General features: G+C 41.7%; 1 protein-coding gene across 1 annotated transcript in view; it reads right to left on the bottom strand.

Moving 5' to 3' along the window:
• Positions 1-18,700, bottom strand: part of LOC126252835 (ion transport peptide) — a 356,162-nt gene extending 337,462 nt beyond the window's left edge. Inside the window, exon 1 of the mRNA XM_049953778.1 lies at positions 18,671-18,700. The gene's annotated coding sequence lies outside the window, so the exon portion shown is untranslated. The remainder of the gene's footprint in view (positions 1-18,670) is intronic.
• Between the last annotated feature and the right edge of the window lie 1,095 nt (positions 18,701-19,795).

Raw genomic sequence — 19,795 nt, forward strand, 5'->3', positions numbered from 1 at the left:
TCAGGAGGGTAATACGGAACGCCGTGCTGGATCCCAACGGCGTATCACTAGCAGTCGAGATGACATGCATCTTATCCGCATGGCTGTGACGGATCATGCAGCCACGTCTCGATTCCTGACTCAAGAGATGGGGGCGTTTGCAAGACAACTGCCATCTGCACGAACAGTTCGACGACGTTTGCAGCAGCGTGGACTATCAGCTTGGAGACCACGGCTGCGGTTACCCGTGACTCTGCATCACATACAGGAGCGCCTGCGATGGTGTACTCAACGACGAACCTGGGTGCACGAATGGCAAAACGTCATTTTTTCGGATGAATCCAGGTTCCGATTACAGCATCATGATGGTAGCATCCGTGTTTGGCGACATCGCGGTGAACGCACATTGGAAGCATGTATTCGTCATCGCCGTACCGGCGCATCACCCGGCGTGATGGTATGGGGTGCCATTGGTTGCACGTCTCGGTCACCTCTTGTTCGCATTGACGGCACTTTGAATAGTGGACGTTACATTTCAGATGTGTTACGACCCGTGGCTCTACCCTTCATTCGATCCCTGCGACACCCTACATTTCAGCAGGATAATGCACGACCGTATGTTGCAAGTCCTGTGCGGGTCTTTGTGGATACAGAAAATGTTCGACTGCTGTCCTGGCCAGCACATTCTACAGATCTCTCACCAACTGGAAACGCCTGGTCAATGGTGGCCGAGCAACTGGCTCGTCACAATCCGCCAGTCACTGCTCTTGATGAACTGTGGTATCGTGTTGAAGCTGCATGGGCAGCTGTACCTGACACGCCATCCAAGCTCTGTTTGACTCAATTTGACTCAATGCCCAGGCGTATCAAGGCCGTTATTACGGCCAGAGGTGGTTGTTCTGGGTACTGGTTTCTCAGGATCTATGCACCCAAATTACGTGAAGATGTAATCACATGTCAGTTCTAGTATAACATATTCGTCCAACGAATACCCGTTTATCGTCTGCATTTCTTCTTGGTGCAGCAATTTAAAGGCCATTAGTGTAAATGAGTATAATCACTGGAGGAATTTCGAAAAAACAATAAAGGGTAAGGAATAAAAACTTTGAATTTTTCGATCTCAATTAAGTTCCTTCCTGTTACTTCAGACAGATCATCACAGACGTATACCTCCCACGGTGTATGTGATGAAACCCCCTACTGCGGAATGAATTTGTTGTAAGACCGTCGCTTTGACAGCCACACGAACAGTTTATACCGATATCATTTCGTGTCATTGCATTTTCACTTTTTTCACCCCCATCGATTATGTTATTGTTGTGCTCTTCTGTGCGGAGATTGGTTTGACGTAGCTCTCTACACTAGTATGTATATACTGTGCCAGTCATTTCATCTCTGCATGACTACTGCATCCTACATACGAAGGAACAACCTTATTATATTCAAGCCCTACTCTTCCTTTTTAATTTTTATCCCCCTACACTTCTCTCCAATGCCAATTTGGTGATCCCTTGATGTCTCAGAAGATGTCCAGTCAACCGAGCCTTCTTTAAAAAAAGTTGTGTCATAAAGCTCCCCAATTCGATTCGGTGCCTCTTCAGTAGTTACAAGCTGTGTTTTGAAATGTTTGTTTCCAATAGAACACAAAGAATGTAAATGAAGACACTGAATTTGTTTGAAAAGAGAGAAAATTGTTATTAATAAAGAAATAAATTCCTAAAACGTGTCTGCGATCATTATGATCTTTTTACGAATAATAATGTTTAACTCACTTCATGTATTCGTTTTTCTTACGTTGCTGAGATAATTCGGCTACTGCTATAATCTGATTCCGTAATTAAGCTCAAACGTAAGATAGGAATGTGAAGTCTTACGTATAAATTAGCAATCAAGAAAAATAAAATACTGACCTGTGTAACTTACAACTTTTAAATAAAGAGTATCTGACACTGGCTTGTCTCACATGTTCTAAGTTAGATGACTCAGTTTTTTCTTTTCTTCCCTGGGAATAAATATAGAACACTTTCCATTCTTATGTTATTTTTTATCCTAATTATAAGACTTCATGATTTCAATAGTTGAAGCATGTCAGTTACGTAATAAATTAAAAAAACACATTGACCGATCATAAACCAGATAAATATCGTATCTTTTAGTATTAATCGCGGTATAGTCTGAGTTTTCCGCGTTTGCTTTTGACTTTAGTTTATTAAACTCTCCTCTCGTTTTCAGGACTGAGGCCTTTAAATATTGAATTTTCCGTCATAAGATTTTCGCCTTTTTAAATCTGTTCTGTCATTCAAATACTTGACCGCGTACAGAACATTACTGCGAAAGGAAATAAGACATACAGTTCAGCAACTCAATACTTTTCTTGTTTTCCACATTTGGACAGCCGAAAGGTACTTGCATTGACATAATGTATTTTTATGTAATAGGTGAACTGACAGACGTAAGATGAAATTATGAAATCAACAGTGTAGAAAGGGCCTTCTGGCAGAGCTAAAACTACATGTGTTGATTTAAGTAATGTGAAAACAGTAGCTGAGTGATACGTACGGTATATAAAGGCCAATTAATAACCACAAGCAATCACTTGGTAGAAGAAACAATGAGCGATGGTACAGCACTTCATTAAGTATTAGTGATGGAACTGTTTCGTACTATAGTTAAATAATTTTTACAGTAGGTTTACACATACTTTTTGAGTGACTGCTAATATACGAAGGATAGTCATGAGCCGGCTGGTGTGGCCTTGCGGTTCTAGGCGCTTCAGTCTGGAACCGCGTGACCGCTACGGTCGCAGGTACGAATCCTGCCTCGGGCATGGATGTGTGTGATGTCCTTAGGTTAGTTAGGTTTAAGTAGTTCTAAGTTCTAGGGGACTGATGACCACAGATGTTAAGTCCCATAGTGTTCAGAGCCATTTGAACCATTTGATAGTCATGAAATAAATTATCATCTGGGAATAATAAGGCTCTGTAAGTAATCCTTTGTTCGTAAGTACATGTCTGTAGTCGTGGGACACTGTCGCGGTGGCTCCCCTACAGTCTTCCTACGCTACTGTCCCGCGGGGATTTCAATTTGTACCAGGATTGCAAACGTGTAACTGAAAATTAACAAAAAATCAATTAGGTAACTTTAATTTTTCTTTGTGATAATGAAAAGACTACCACCTCGTAATTCAAAATCGTTCTTTGTAACTGCGGAGATAAATTGGCAGGTTGTGAAAGTTTAAGACGCATTGTTGATATCAAAAGAGATGAGAAAGGTAGCATTTGTGGAAAATTCTTCAACTGTTGCAAAAACGGTCGCGTGTTTCCTGCCCGTTTAATGCATGCAGACGTAATTTGGTTAATGTCATTTTCTGTTGAGGTGGTGCAGTCACAGTACAGACTGTCTCAAGAAAAGTGAAGACAGTGAATGATACGATCGAGCGCCAAGAGAAGCATCAAACGTTGGTATGATGGGGCGCGTCGTTGTCGTGGAAGAACACCACAGGAAAGCGACCGATGGCCGTGCGAGAGTTCGCTGACGCAAGTCCAGCGTCGACGACCTCCACCGCTGCTGCACCACTTGACCGCGATCGCTATTCTTAGCGGAGAATGCAAGGATATCGTTACTTTACTGTGCACTCAAGGTACCACGCCGGCCGGCCGCTCCTCGCGGGAAACCAGCCGCTTGACCTTCGCCTCAATTCTGGGCTTCGTCCCGTTCCGGGGCTTTACGCCTGATTACGGCAAAGTACACATTAATTGCTCATTTTCCTTTTGTAGATGCTAGATCACCACTGTGATACCACACTCCGATGACCTAATATAAAGAAAAGGTGTCTGAGAGGAACCCGTACTCCACTTCACTGTGTCATCGTCACTTAATCAGTTGAGCAGTGTCCAGCGAAATCCATTTGCATAAGAGCAGCTAACTTGCGGTTGAAGGTGCATCACCACATTAAAAAAAATTGTCAGTTGCGAGTAGGACTCGCGCACTGATGGTTCCGTGCAAACTTTATTACACTACTGGCCATTAAAATTGCTACACCACGAAGATGACGTGCTGCAGACGCGAAAATTAACAGACAGGAAGAAGATGCTGTGATATGCAAATGATAAGCTTTTCAGAGCATTCACACAAGGTTGGAGCCGGTGGCGACACCTACAACGTGCTGACATGAGGAAAGTTTCCAACCGATTTCTCATATACAAACAGCAATTGATCGGCGTTGCCTGGTGAAACGTTGTTGTGATCCCTCGTGTAAGGAGGAGGAGAAATCCGTACCATCACGTTTCAGACTTTGATGAAGGTCGGATTGTAGCCTATCGCGATTACGGTTTATCGTATCGCGACATTGCTGCTCGCGTTGGTCGAGATCCAATGACTGTCAGCAGAATATGGAATCGGTTGGTTCAGGAGGGTAACACAGAACGCCGTGCTGGACCCCAACGGCCTCGTATCACTAGCAGTCGAGATGACAGGCATCTTATCTGCATGGCTGTAATGGATCGTGCAGCCACGTCTCGATCCCTGAGTCAACAGATGGGGACGTTTGCAAGACAACAAAATCCATCTGCACGAACAGTTCGACGTTGTTTGCAGCAGCATGAACTATCAGCTCGGAGACCATGGCTGCGGTTACCCTTGGCGCTGCATCACAGACAGGAGCGTCTGCGATGGTTTACTCAACGACGAACCTGGGTGCACGAATGGCAAAACGTCATTTTTTCGGATGAATCCAGGTTCTGTTTACAGCATCATGATGGTAGCATCAGTGTTTGGCGACATCGCGGTGAACGCACATTGGAAGCGTGTATTCGTCATCGCCATACTGGCGTATCACCCGGCGTAATGGTATGGGGTGCCATTGGTTACACGTGTCGGTCACCTCTTGTTCGCATTGACGGCACTTTGAACAGTGGACGTTACATTACAAATGTGTTATTACCCATGGCTCTACCCTTAATTCGATCCCTGCGAAACCCTACATTTCAGCAGGATAATGCACGTCCGCATGTTGCAGGTCCTGTATGGGCCTTTCTGGATACAGAAAATGTTCGACTGCTGTCCTGGCCAGCACATTCTCCAGATCTCTCACCAACTGAAAACGTCTGGTCAATGGTGGCCGAGCAACTGGCTCGTCACAATGCGCCAGTCATTACTCTTGATGAACTGTGGTATCGTGTTGAAGCTGCATGGGCAGCTGTACCTGTACACGTCATCCAAGCTCTGTTTGACTCAATGCCCAGGCGTATCATGGCCGTTATTACGGCCAGAGGTGGTTGTTCTGGGTACTGATTTCTCAGGATCTATGCACCAAAATTGCGTGAAAATGTAATCACATGCGAGTTCTAGTATAGTATATTTGTGCAATGAATACCCGTTCATCATCTTCATTTCTTCATTGTGTAGCAATTTTAATGGCCAGTAGTGTATGCATATAGAGAGTTCATCCATTTCGGACATCTAGGATATTGACGATTTGTTCCTGTTATCGACACCGAGAGGGCAAGATATCGGTCCTGAGGATTCCAAGACTTTCGTGAACGTTTTAATTTCAAGTTTTCAGTCGGATACAAATGACAAAAGAAATATTTTTTTCGTGTGATATAATTGCAGACTAACAAATTTCTTGTTCTTTTTTCCCTACTTGTAGAGTGAAACCTTTCCCCTTACCAAATTCCAAGATTCTACGTGAAAGGGAAGGACTCCATTGATTGTGCTGAATGAGTCTGCATGTCTCAAAATATGTGACACAACTGACCGTATCTTTTGATGGCATTGACTCACTAGCTTAATATTTTTATGCTACCAAGGGGCTACAGATCTCAGTATGTGGCATAAAGTTCAACTTGATATAACAGGATTGTTCGTGATCTATATTAACGACATAAGAGACAATCTGAGTGGTCCTATTAGATTGTTTGCAGATGATGCTGTCATTTACTGTCTTGTAAAGTCATCAGATGACCAAAACGAATTGCAAAATGATTTGGTTAAGATATCAGTGTGGTGCGAAAAGCGGCAGTTGACCCTGAATAAAGAAAAGTGTGAGGTTATTCACATGAGTACTAAGAAAAAATCCGCTAAATTTCGATTACGCGATAAGTCACAAAAAATCTGAAGGCTGTAAATTCAGCCAAATATTCAGGGATTACAATTACAAATAAGATAAATTGGAACGATCACGGGGATAATGTTGTGGCTAGAACAAACCAAAGACTGCGATTCATTGGCAGAACACATAGAAAGTGCAACAGGTCCACTAAAGAGGCTGCTTACACCACATATGTTCGCCCTATTCTGGAGTATTGCACTGCGGTGTGGGATCCGCATCAGGTGGCGGCTCGTTTTGTATTATCGTGAAATAGGCGAGGTAGTGCCACAGACATTATACGTGAATGGGAGTGGCAATAATTAAAACAAAGGCGTTTTTCGTTGCGACGGGATCTCCTCATGAAATTTATATCACCAGTTTTCTCCCCTGACTGCCAAAACTTGCTGTTGGCACCCATCTACATAGGGAGAAATGATCATCACGATAAAATAAGAGAAATCAGGGCTCGCATAGAAAAGTTTAAGTGCTCGTTTTTTCCCGCGCACCGTTCGAGATTGGAACGGTAGAGAGACAGCTTGAAGGTGCTTCACTGAATCCTCTGCCAAGTATTTTATTGTGAATAGCAGAGTAATCACGTAGTTGTAGAACCCGTTCTCGGAAAAAGGGGACTTAACAGACGGACAGACAATCGGGTAACAAATGACAAAAAATATTTTTTTCCTATGATACAGTTAACAAAGCAATAATTTGCGGTTTTTTTTCCTTTACTTCTTGCCAAATTTCATGATTCTAGGTCAACGGAAAGATATTTATTCGTCGTATATAAGCATCACAAGTAACATCGCTGACACTTCCAACGATGTTGGTCAAAATCAAATACCCTATAGGTTTTGATGTGAGAGTTTGCAAGTATCATATTATGTGACAAAATGGCCGTAACTTCTGTATCCATTGACCTAAAAGCTTCACTTTGTTACATCGCCAAGGGATCATGGACTTTAATATTTTATATAAATTTCAACATGATACGTTACCTATTCGTAAGAAAAAGGGATTTGAACAGACAGGCGGGCAGCTAAGTCATCCTTTAAGGATTATGTTTTTACAGACTGAGGAACGGAACCCTAAAAAGATCTGAAACTTAATGGATTTTGTTCTATGTTCAGCAGCTAGGTACTGCCTGCGGTGCTCTTTTGGCACAGTTTCCACATGCGCTGTCCCGCTCAGGAGTGTCATTTTCTGATCAGTGTGCTATACATCGCATTTCACACAGAGGGGATGCGGTTTCCTGGCCGAAGGAATCCTCATTATGTGCAAGAATTAGAAAGGAACACTCCTCATGTTATGAGATGAGTCAGAATGTCATCACGACAGCTTTTGGGACAATATTTTCTTTGATGACAGAGGAATCGTTGATCATGTGTGATTCAGAAGGACGGACCATCAGCACAGTGTTCTGTTCAGGTGTGTGAGTGCGTCGATGGACAAATTCGAGGTGGCTGTATTGGGTGTGGTCTGGCAACACTTTTAGCCGCAGTTGAATGGCCACCACGAAACCCGGAACGGACTACAACTCATTATGACAAATAATCAAGTCCCATGTTGCCTAACGTCGGTACAGGACTGAGGAACAAATGCGCACAAGTGCTGAGGACGCCTTTAGAAGTATAATGCCTGAGATGTTCCGCAAGATGTCAAAGAGGACATGGAGACTTGTAGATATTCGCATAAGGCTCGATGGTGCACTTGCAGATCCGATAGACGCATAGTTTCTTATGTAAGTATTTCAATACACGATACAGGATGTTCAGAAACAATCCGAAAAGTTTGTAATACTGTTACGGGGTAGGTTGTGGTGAGAAATAATAATTCAGAAAAAAAATTCGATACTTTGTGCCGTTTCCGAATCAATTAGCTCTGAAGTTAGCCAATGAGGCAGCTGCACGTATAAATTCAAGCGGCCCACCAGAAACTGTGCCACCAAACGAGTTCTTCGTTTGGTTTCCTAAATGCGAACAAGAAACCAATGCAAAAAATTGGACATGGGACGGTACTAAACATTGAACCCGAGTCAAAGGTTGACCATTCTCGTCCGCTATCATCTACGCCGTGAGAACAACTGATGTATCTGCCGGACCGCTTGAATTTACGTGCGATATGGCATGATTGGCTAACTTCACTGCTAATTAACTCGGAAACGGCGCAACATGTAGATTTTTTTCTTAACAATTATTTCTCAGCGCAACCTACTCAGTAACAAACCTACGAGCTTTTCAGACTGTTTCTGCCCATCCTGTATACTGGTTTGACGTAGGGCTGCTGTAGACTGCAGAGTAGTGACAAGCGACAAAGTAAAGTCAGATACTACTTTACTAAAACATGGGTACGCTATACTTTAGGCTTTTCCGAACTTTTATTGTAGTTTGCACCACTTACTACTGGCATTATTTCAGATATCCTGTTCATGTAGAAAACAATCGTGTGCGGATAATTCTGGAGCAGTGCTGTACATGCCAAACTGTTAAGGAAAATTCCGTTTTCTTTACTTTGTGGAACAGACTTGCCGCCTGTTTCACTAAAAGGATAAATTCCTGCTTAAACGTCAGTTCACAATGTGTGAAACTTGTAGCTTCTCTGCGGAGGGAAGGATACGGTAGCACATCAGTATTTTTATGTTCTGACATGTTTGAGCCCCGTGACTGTTTTACGGTATAGGCTACACGTAAATAGCTACAATTCTCTGTGCAAAAGTTTATTCAGTTGAGAGCAATTTTATTTATGAACGAGTCGCATTTTTAACGTACAGGCTTAGAACCTAGCATATTTTGTATATTGATCGTACCGTAGCGTTTACGGTGTATTGCTCGTAGTATAGAGAATCCTGTTTATTGGTTTTGTTAAATTATTACTCTGCCATATTCAAAAATATTATCCACGTCTCTACCAGTAAACCTAATTATTTGTGGATTATCGACAGCGCAAAAAATTAAATATATTCACTGCAGTCAATTACTATTCATTTTAACCTTCACCATAATTAGCGGGAAAAACAATACCATCAATGTGGCAAATGTTTATTGCATGTGCTTTTTGCACTTTTTCGCTGTCGCCTTTTCAAGTTAATTGATTACTAGTTCCCACTATTCCATATTAATTCAGATGTTCAGGATGCGCGGCTGTGCCTTATGTATATCCGTATTATTAATAAATGAAACCGGTTTGCTTAACTAGCTGAAATGATACCTCAAAAGCCTGCTGTAAACTGTTTTAAGTACTTGTAATCTGGAAGCCTTCTCTGACTTTTTCGCTTTCTAGCACAGTGTAGAGCACAAAACTGGTCTTCAGAATACAGAGTACTTAAATCTTATAAGAGACTAGCTCCGTTAGTAAATGAAATAATCCGATAATCTTTAGTTCCTAAGTTGCTGAAGAATACACACAATAAAGAAGACTATACCACGCGAGTTATAGTGGCATTACTCTCGCCGATACCCGTCTAGCAGACAAGAAAGTAATTAAATGGAGATTATCTCTTAAGGGGCTTAGGAATAATTTGCAATTAAATTAAGATTCCCATGGAAGACGACGTAATCTTACTTCGCAACCACCTGTCTACCCGATGCAGAAACTCTGTTTTATAAAGTCTGGCCCGCAGTCGAAAGGGAATTAGTCGTGAATTTACGTACAGAATAAAAAAATCACTATATTAACGATGTGAGATTAAGAGAACTGAAACAAATGATCTGTTACTTCTTCTTCTGAAAACATGTTTTGTATTTTGTAACCAACATCGGTTGGCATCTTACCACTCCAGGCCATAAAGGTCGAGTTTCTCTGGCATTACACGTTTTAGATACTGTGCAAAGTAGCAGCGTAATACACATTGGATAATCACGGAGTCCAGGATAAAACTCACATTTATTGTCATTTGCATTAGATTCTTTACTACAATAGCCTTGTGATGTTATCGTTCAAGTACTTAATATAGTGAGCTGTAGCTCGCGGTGACACGTGACGCCTCTAATTGGTTGCCTATTTTCGAGACCTTGCGTATTCGACCCTCTTCAATCATCCCTTAATGGAAAGTCGAGACCCCGTTATAGCAGAGACGGGAGACAATTATTTGAACGATGCGGCTTGCGTCAATGTGCGCTTTCAGCACATAGACGGCTACTAGAGAGTGGGACTCTAGACGTCTCTGCTGATCGACGACAGACAGTGTCTCCAACTGAGTACATTCAGGCATCAGTTGTCTAAAATACTGCTTGCCGCTTCTTACGTATGTGGTTTTTCATGATTACCATTTCAGTGGGGATAAGACGCTGCTCTGATATATAAATTTCTTTGTCAGACGAGTGAAAAATAACATTTCATGTCTAGTTCATTTAGACTTTCAAGCAACTAGTTTTATGGTTTTAACTGTGACAAAATAATTGTACACTCTCTCTGCGCAAGATCTGTTTTCATTTAATAATAACTAGCATTAAATCACAGACAGAATTTTTCATTCAATTGTCTATCAGGAAGCGACAAAGGCAGCCGTGAAAAACTATGGGAAATATCATCAACTGAGATGCTGAAACATGTGACGCATAAGTATGATCCTTGTGCACCGTGTCATCGTAACCGTTTTTAACGTCTCGGAATGAGGAATGCTATAGAAATATTACCAAACCATACACACATCTGATCCTCTGTAGTGTATCGAAAATTAGCTTACTCTGTGTTTTAACGTATAATGTTATATTGGTTTACATTTGGAAGAGATGTATTATGAAGGAACAAAAGAAATGAAATCAAAATATTTGGAACTACAATGTGAGGCTCAATACGCCCAGGATTCTCTTGCTTCGTATTCTTTTGTATCTCGTTTTGAGGAGTAAAAGACCACACATAAGGGTAAAAGACCATACATAGTGTTACATTTTGATTCCACGAACACTGATTTTCTGTTTCCTTCTGAATTACAACATGATACATCGTACCCCTTCATCCTCGGTCAGTCACAACACTTGATCCAGCAGTACTGTAGACAGGGTTCCAGCTATTAAATAAAACTAGGGATATTGACAAAAAATGATAATGGGTTAAGAAATACCGTGACCGTATCGTAGATTAATGAGGAAAGATTTGCAGCGACTAGTCACTATTAAATAGTTTTTGTTATGATTCATATGTTATCGATTTTATTTTATCAACCTTTACCGGTTTCGGGCGTTTTCGCAGACGTCTTCGGAAGGTTCGTTAGCACAGCACTTGCAAATGTACAGTCTTTTACATGTGAGGTGACAGCACAACATTTAACCGATAGAGACCGAAAGTTGCAATCGCTTTTGTTTTACATTATCGATTTGTTGCACCAACGTTTGCATAGAGTTGCATTTACACCTGCTTTGAATAGCTGTTTTTGCTAAGAAGTAGACTGCCCCATCCTTTATCAAAACATGTGTACAAATTAATAAACCTAAAGAAATTATAATAACTTTCATAATAGCTGTAATAAAAAACAGTTTGTCCAAAGAGTGCACATATCAATAACACCATGATAGTTGTTGAGGATTAATATTTGACGTAGGCTATTCAGATGAAAGTGTAATATTTTTGTGGATTGTCATATGAGGTAAAGCTGTAATGTTATTGAATGGTATACCTCATACTGTACAAAAATTAATGCACTCTATTGAAAACATTTTCGCGAAGTGATAACGGAAAAAAAATCTATAGTGAGTTCCGGTTCTTGTGATATATATGTTACTGTGCTTTAACGTAACGTATAAACGACGTGCAGACTGTGTTAACGATTTATTGTTTTAGTATTTCATAGCCACGCTTATGAAAAGGGATAAGGAAATACGCGCATTGAGAACAAATATTAGTTCTGCTAGTTCTTTAATGTTACAAAGTAAATTTACGCCATTCGTAGTTGGGTGAGGCAACACATGAAACGGGTAAAGCGTCTATTTAATAGGGTAACTAGCATGATTAGACTTTCTCTAGCTCTCAGTCTTGGAAGTCGCAGGTCGTTGAATAAGAGAAGGGAATTATTGGTTCGCTTACATAGAAGAAGTCGTAAGTAAAGGCTGCTAAATGTTAGGCTTGTTCGTGAATCAGACGCAGTACGTTTACTAAGGCGGTGGGCTATAATTTCGGTGCCGCCACTGCAGAAATGGCTGTGTATGTCTGAGCTGTTCGCCTTTCATCCCAGCGGCGCGCTCGGTCGCTCGTGATTTCGTTCTGGCACAGGACGCTCTCGCGGATGTTTTGGTATAACACGTATTTTTACGGAAAATATACACTCCACAGAGCATGTTTGTGTACCCTTCCGCTCCATAATCTTTTTCTCTCAGCACCTTTACGTTCACAAATACGCGGAAAGGCGGCCGAGTAAACAATCTCGCTGTGCGTGTGTGTAACCACAGACTGCCGTTTTAAACTAGGTGAGAGCGGACCACTGGCCACTTTCGTGCACTTTGGCTTGCTGCATGTGTGGCGCGCGGCGCTTTAAGCCGGAGGCGGTTGTGCTCCGTAGAGTCGCCTCTGCTAGCTAACACGTGAGGGGAGTCCGTTGCCACTGCTTCTTTCTCCTTCCAGTTGCCTTTAGTTAAGAAGGTATTTACGAAGCTGTAAAATACTTCTCGTTAACAGTCATTATTGAACGTGTGTCGCTAGATTGACGTTGTGTCCAGTGCAACAATTGAATAGATATACAAATTGCTTCCTTCTGCTGGATCGCTAAACAGCTCCTGGATGTAATGCGCTATGCGTTGAACATATATATTTTCAACTCTGCGTTATATATATATATATATATATATATATATATATATATATATATATATATATATATATGCGCTGAAAATATATATACATATTTTTTTCAACGCATAGAGCATATATAGTGATTCGGCTGCCCCTACCTATGCATTTTATGCAACCTGCAGCTTGCAAAATTTTCGTATTCTCTCGGTCGCTACATGCAAACTATAAGTCCTACAGAGAAATGAACAGGACCTTTTTGTAAGAAATTTAAAAACTAATGAGGAAATGTGCTGTACAGTGGGCTGTAGGGAGAACGTTATTTCTTCATGAGCAAGTACAGCCGCACTAATTAAGAGCCGTGCTGATTGTTTTTGTCACCCACTGCGAGATATTTTTCGGGAGACTGAAATTGCTAAGTTACTTAATCTCAATGTGGGACGTGCTCTCGCTTGTAAGACAACTACTAAGACTGCCTTAGGCCAAAGTTACTTAAATCCGTACGTGTACATAGCTCTTACAGGGCTTTCTAAGAATTTGGGGGGGGGGGCAAGTATATTTCCCTATTATTTCATGTAAATTTTTCCACCCTGTTACTGGATTCATATGTTTCTTGTACTTGTTTTCCTCCTGTTGTATGATTGCCTCCCAGAAGACTTCGCAGATTTGTAGAAATATTAACAATAATTGTATGCCTCGTGACCGTATTAATTGATAACAGCTTATTTGTGCTATGAACAGTTACCATTTTTAAAACTGTTTATTGTCGTAGTTCGTATGAAAAAACTCATTATTAACACAGTTGCGACTTTCGAGATAAACATAATTTCCGTGAAGAAAATTAGGTCTTTATAGCATTGACTGTTACCTGGTTTACATAATTATCTGTTATAACTCAAGTGCTAGAGGAAACCGAAAATAGTGACATAATTCCAGATGTGATGCCAATGTCTAAAATGCTCATCACTAGACTACAGCCTGCACAACTCCCACTGTTATTTTAGGAATTTCATAACGATGTCTCTTTTAGGTGACAGAACTTAATGCGCTGTACCGGAAGATTGGCTCTATGTCAGACAGACAGGAACATTACAGCAACAAGCATCGGCAGAGTTAAATGAGAAAGCCCACAGTTACATTAACACTGCTTTCCGTGATACTTCATATCTGTACATTGCAGCTCGAGGAAGGATGGTGTACGAGTATGAAATATATATTGAGATGAGAGTATCTTTTGCATTTTTAAGAACTATTAACTGATATTGTGTTTCTCATATCCGGTCTTATTCAATGGCATTGCTTTTACTTAAAAGAACCACAGACGAACGTCTTATTACGTACACAAAAGACAGTGCATTGGAAGAAGGTGGTCCACGTTCATAAAAAAAAGTCATCAGACATCGCAATGTTGATCGATATCGCACCGTTTGTGCTCTAATCCATTATTTCGTTTTCATTTTTAACATATTTACGAGTGTGAGCAATTAAAAATTCACTCATAAGTGTGGCAACAGTAATCTTGCGATTTTATTTTTAATAAAAGATGAACGAAAGTAAGATCTAAGCTTCAACGATACTTTGTTGTAAAGTCACCAAAAGTAAAGCAGAAAAGCGATAAATAAATGCAACATTTCACGGAACTGAAATAAGAGGTGAAAACGCGTAATAATATCATCTCATACTATTTCCCTTTTATTTCTTGTATTATGCCCTTCCTACCGTCAAGGAGGTCACCTGACGTTAAGTTTCATTCGAAGAGTGGTTTTCAGTTCTTTTTATTTGAAATATACTAGCTGTTTATCCGGGCTTGCCATATTACTTATTTATCACAATGTAATAGAACTCAAATTTGAAACTGCACCCAGCGTTCCAGAGTTATGCTTTACGTGTCAAGCCGCCTCCTAGACACCTATGACCGAGCGAGGTGGCGCAGTGGTAAGACACTGGACTCGCATTCAGGAGGACGACGGTTCAATCCCGCGTCCGGCCATCCTGATTTAGGTTTTCCGTGATTTCCCTAAATGACTCCAGGCAAATGCCGGGATGGTTCCTCTGAAAGGGCACGGCCGACTTCCTTCCCCATCCTTCCCTAATCCGATGAGACCGATGACCACGCTGTCTGGTCTCCTTCCCCAAAACCAACCAACCTAGACACCTGGAAAAGTGTGAGTTCGACACTAATGTTGGTCGTTTTCGATTATTTTTACTTGTCACTCCGTTTAATGTCGCATGCTACACGTAAAGTTACTATGAGTGTCTTATGCCAACGCTATTTTTTTTTTATAATATACGTATCAAGTGCCAATGAAACTGCTCCAGGTGTTGCTGAGTTATGCTTACATGTCAGTACTTTTCCAGCTTCACAAATAGGAACACTAGGATTGTCTTACACCGAGAATATTTTCCCCATCAGTTGGAACAAAATTACTATGTGACTGGCAGATTAGAATGGCGAGAAGCAGTGTGCAGCCAGCCACACATGACAGTGCAAAACACGAACACAAAGAACACGTGGCGCTCGAGGAAGCACTGCGAAAGGTTAGCGGCTGTCCCCTACCTCACGTCTCGCTGACACGTAAGCAGCAAAGTTATTTTTACCTAGGTTGTCATCGTCTTACATAAAGGGATTAGGCGTCTGGCAGTTTTGTCTTCACAGAGTGTGACAGGGTGACCCTGAAATCCACCGACAGCATTTCGGAGACAGTGTAGGGACATTTTCTGAATATTTTTGTTTCAGGAATCAGTGATCTCCGGAGGCTATTAAGATTCATTCGTTATAAATTTTAATAGACTTGATCGGAATATAATGAAGTAGTAATTGGACAAATAGTTTCGGTTGATAAACAGCTATTTTCAAGTTATACCTGTCGCTTGCGTGAAACCGTTTATCTTGCTACTATTTGATCGTATATCGATCAAGACTACAATTTTTTTTTAATAAATATAACATATCGTTGTGTCTCCTTCACTTGACGTTGTCAGTTTTTGCAAATGATGTATTGGTTTCTTATCCCATTTTGCTCTGTTTCTGTGAAAATACTTCCATAACAGTGAAAAGACCCGTAATATGCAATAACCAAAACGTACAATGCAAAACACAAAATAATGCACCTATGTACAAATTCAAAATAATTGTGATGTGGTTGCAGTCATTGCGGGGACAGAACAACATTTTGTCGTTGCGCCGCACTTAATTTTCATTCAGTGAATCCACAGACTAGGTGCATATGGCCAACTCTTGGAAGTAAAACTATCCATCCTGGTGTGTGTCACTGTTAACGTACACCTAAAAATGATGGAAAAACAAACCGGAGACAGAATCGAGCAGAACTGAATGCAAGCTTGAGTGCGAAGAGTAATGAACAGCTTGCTCAGTGAGTGAATGGAACAGTTTGTTTCCAGACAAGACAAACAGTGCATATCGCCTATGCAATAAAGATACAAATATAAATAGGATTAAGAAATTAAACGAAATGCAACTACTTAGAGACAACGAGTCCCATACTACAATATACTCAAAAATATACCTTAACAACCGACGTAATTTTTTCGCTGGCTTTTAAGTTAACACTGTAAATAGTAAACGACATTTGGTTGAAATTTCTCCGTACGCTCCAGAGATATGCATACGTGCCACCACTTTCTCAAGCCAACTCCCACACATAAAGCTACATCCTAAGGTTCATTTTATTTTCTGATACTAAGTTATTTGTGTACCGTGTTTGACTGAAATTTGCTTCTGGCGCTATAGATCTATGTTGCAACACTCTAATATAAAGGTGTTTCTCATAATATGTTTCTCTCTGCAACTTACAAAATAATCACTGAAACGAATATTTATTTAGACAGCTAATTGTAAGAAATGTTACTCTTTCTGCACGGTTATGAACGTAGTCTATTCAGTTATTTTAAGGACTGTAACAGCAACGAGCTATAATTTTTCAAATAGATCATTATTTTTTCTATCATGTAGCTGATGTATTAAATCGAAGTGTGTACAAATCAGTTCAAATCAAATTTCTACCAATTTTAGTAGGGAATTAAAAATAATAAGAGTTTTAGGGGCAAGTGCAGCATGCCGTGCATAAGTGGCTGTGTTCAAATGGATGTTCTGGTGGTTGAGGTTCATTTAAATGTAGTGTTCACACGACTGTCCATTTTCTTGAATGCACGATTCATTCTCCTTCTAAACGACCTGCTGTTGTCAAGCAACGACAGTATCCTCGAAGCGCTTTTTTGTAGTGGTGAGGAATTTAATTGCTCGTCGATATCAGTGGCAGTGTGAATTCCGACCTGCGTTGCATACGGCAGTGTAAGGATACATTCTGCGATCTAACCGAGCGTAACAGCTCACTGTGGTAACTTATTTCTTTGTGAGACCAGCAGATTTATAGACGGTGTCCCAAAAAAGCACGGACAAGCTTGAGGGACAAGTTCCTTACGCCAAAACAAGGAAAAAATATCTAATGAACATGGGCACGAAAATATATACCTTAAGAACTATGAGAACTTGTTAATCTTCGATAATATGAAATACATCTGTTCAAGCTCTTTGATTTCCATATTTCTGGAGGAGATAGTATGGACCAAAAAGGTCTGCTAACATGGGCTCCAAACTGCATACCTTAAGAGCTATGAGGATTTGTTCAGTAGAAGTGATATGCTTCACACTAACGAAGATGAACAAGTGCTCATAGCTCTTAAAGTGCGCATTTTAGACCCCACGTTTAGTAGACTTTTTTTGGTCGTGGTCAACACTTTCTCTTCCCAAAACATGGAAATTAAACAGCTGGCAGTAGAAGAGATCTATTTATTGTATCGTAGATGAACAAATGCTCATAGCTCTTAAATATGCATTTTAGAGCCCTTGATTATTAGACTTCTTTCTTGTTTTTGTGTAAGCAACCTGTCCGTAAAGCTTGTCGATGGTTTTTTGGGATACCCTGTATGTCTTCTTCAGGACGTTTAGAACTTAAGGCGGATTGAGTTGTTAGTTCACGAATACGGTCGCTCGTTTGAACACCTCACTTAATGAATATTCCACCATCAGAACATCCATTTGAACACAGCGAGTTACATACAGCATGTTGCATCCATTAAAAAAAACTTTGGATGTTTCTACCTCCCTAACTGAAATTCATAGAAATTTGATTTAAACTCATCTATAGACGGCTGGTTTAGATACAACCGCTAAATGATAGAAAAAATAATGTTCTATTTAAAAATTGTAATTCTTTGTTTTAACTTTCTGGAAAATAACGAAATGAAGTATTAAATGAAACTGTATGATTCAAGAGACCTTTTCAGGTCTCAGACATTTACTACATATACATGCAGACCGAAGCGGCGAATGAAAATTTTTACCTATGTCGGGACTCGAACCTGGGTCTCCTGCTCGCTCGGCCGGTGTGCTAACCACTACACCGCACTGGCACAGTGGACTTGTACAACTGCACAGACTATCCTCGCACGCCTTCCTTCTCAACCCAAGTTCCGACTCACGCCTCAGCCCACTAGTTAAACTCGAACAGCATTGCAGAGGATCTCCAACTATATTGGAATAGCACCTCAGTATTAAACGAAATGCTGTTCTAGTTTAGGGGGCTGAGGCGTGACTAGGAATTTGGTTTGAGGTGGTTTTCTAGGGTGGTCCGTGCAGTTCTGCAAAGCCACTCTGCCAGGGTGTTGGAGTGGTTGTACCTACCTAGTGAGCAGGAGACCCGGGTTCGAATCCCGGCCTTCTTACTAATTTTCATTCGCCGCTTCATAAATGAACTATGTTCATAACCCGGCAGAAAAAACGTTTCTGGCGTTAACCGCCCGCTTGGGTGAGCAGCAGGCGGTGCGTTACTAGAACAGGAGCGGGAGCGGCGGTCAACTCACCGTGCCGGCGTCGAGTAGCGTGACCACGGGGTGGTGTGTCTGCCGCGAGGTGGGTGCCGAGCGCTTATATACGCCGTAACGCCGCCACCGGCGCCCCGCCGCGCGCCCTCGGAATTAGCGCTTATTCAGGGTACGAGGCCCGGCAAATTACACGACAAACGAGTGTTTATGAAAGGAGGCGTTTTGTTCGCCGCGGGAGACGGCACGGGGCCGTCTCGAGGCGCTCAATTACGGGCACGCCGCGGGCGCTCTTTAATCCCCACAGCGACGCGCATGATCACTGCTTCCCCGTGTGAACACCCTCACTCAGCCGGCCGGCGGCCGATTGACGTCACTGGCCTGTGCCGGCCTGAGGATGGCGCCGCCAGACGACAGTCGGAGAGCTCCGCCCCCTCCACCCCGCCCCCCTCCCCCAAAATCGCACTGCAGCCTTCATGCTGGGGAGGAAATTCCACGTAGTCCCATCGAACATGTGATTTTCTCTCGTGACAGCCTCAAAAGCGTGGCTCAAAGAAATCAGGTGTATGCATTGTTTCATGACTTTCGAAAAGCATTTGACAATAATAAACATCGAAGACAGAAAGAAAGACGCTGATGTGACTTTGTGATGTACAGAAGTGACAAGTTATGGGATAGCGATATGCACATATACAGTATGGCGTACACAAGCTATTAAAGAACAGTGCAATGGCGGAATCGACACGACATGGTATCCAGGCGGGAGTACCCCAAGGAAGCATCATAGGGCCCTTAGTGTTTAACGTCTACAATAACGACCTTCCAGCTACACACAACACGACGGTGGCAATCTACGCGGATGACTCTGCCATCCTTACGCAAGATTGGAAGCCGTCTAACTCACGACTACAGACTGCACTCAGAGTGGCAGAGCCTTGGCTGCTGAAATGGCGTGCTAGAGTAAACGTCGACAAGTGCAAAGCCGTTCTGTTCACTAGAAGACCGAAACTACTGCGCAAACATCAGCACTGCAACCCAATAACACTACATGCACGCCCAATACGTTTCCGCGAGAAGGTCAAATGTATGGCTGGACCGGAAACTACTCTGGGGGGACTATATTCAACACGTGACCAATAAAGCAAACGCGAGGCTCAGCTCTACCCT

Source organism: Schistocerca nitens, chromosome 4 (genome assembly GCF_023898315.1).
Source record: "Schistocerca nitens isolate TAMUIC-IGC-003100 chromosome 4, iqSchNite1.1, whole genome shotgun sequence".
In the NCBI taxonomy this organism is placed as follows: Eukaryota; Metazoa; Arthropoda; class Insecta; order Orthoptera; family Acrididae; genus Schistocerca; species Schistocerca nitens.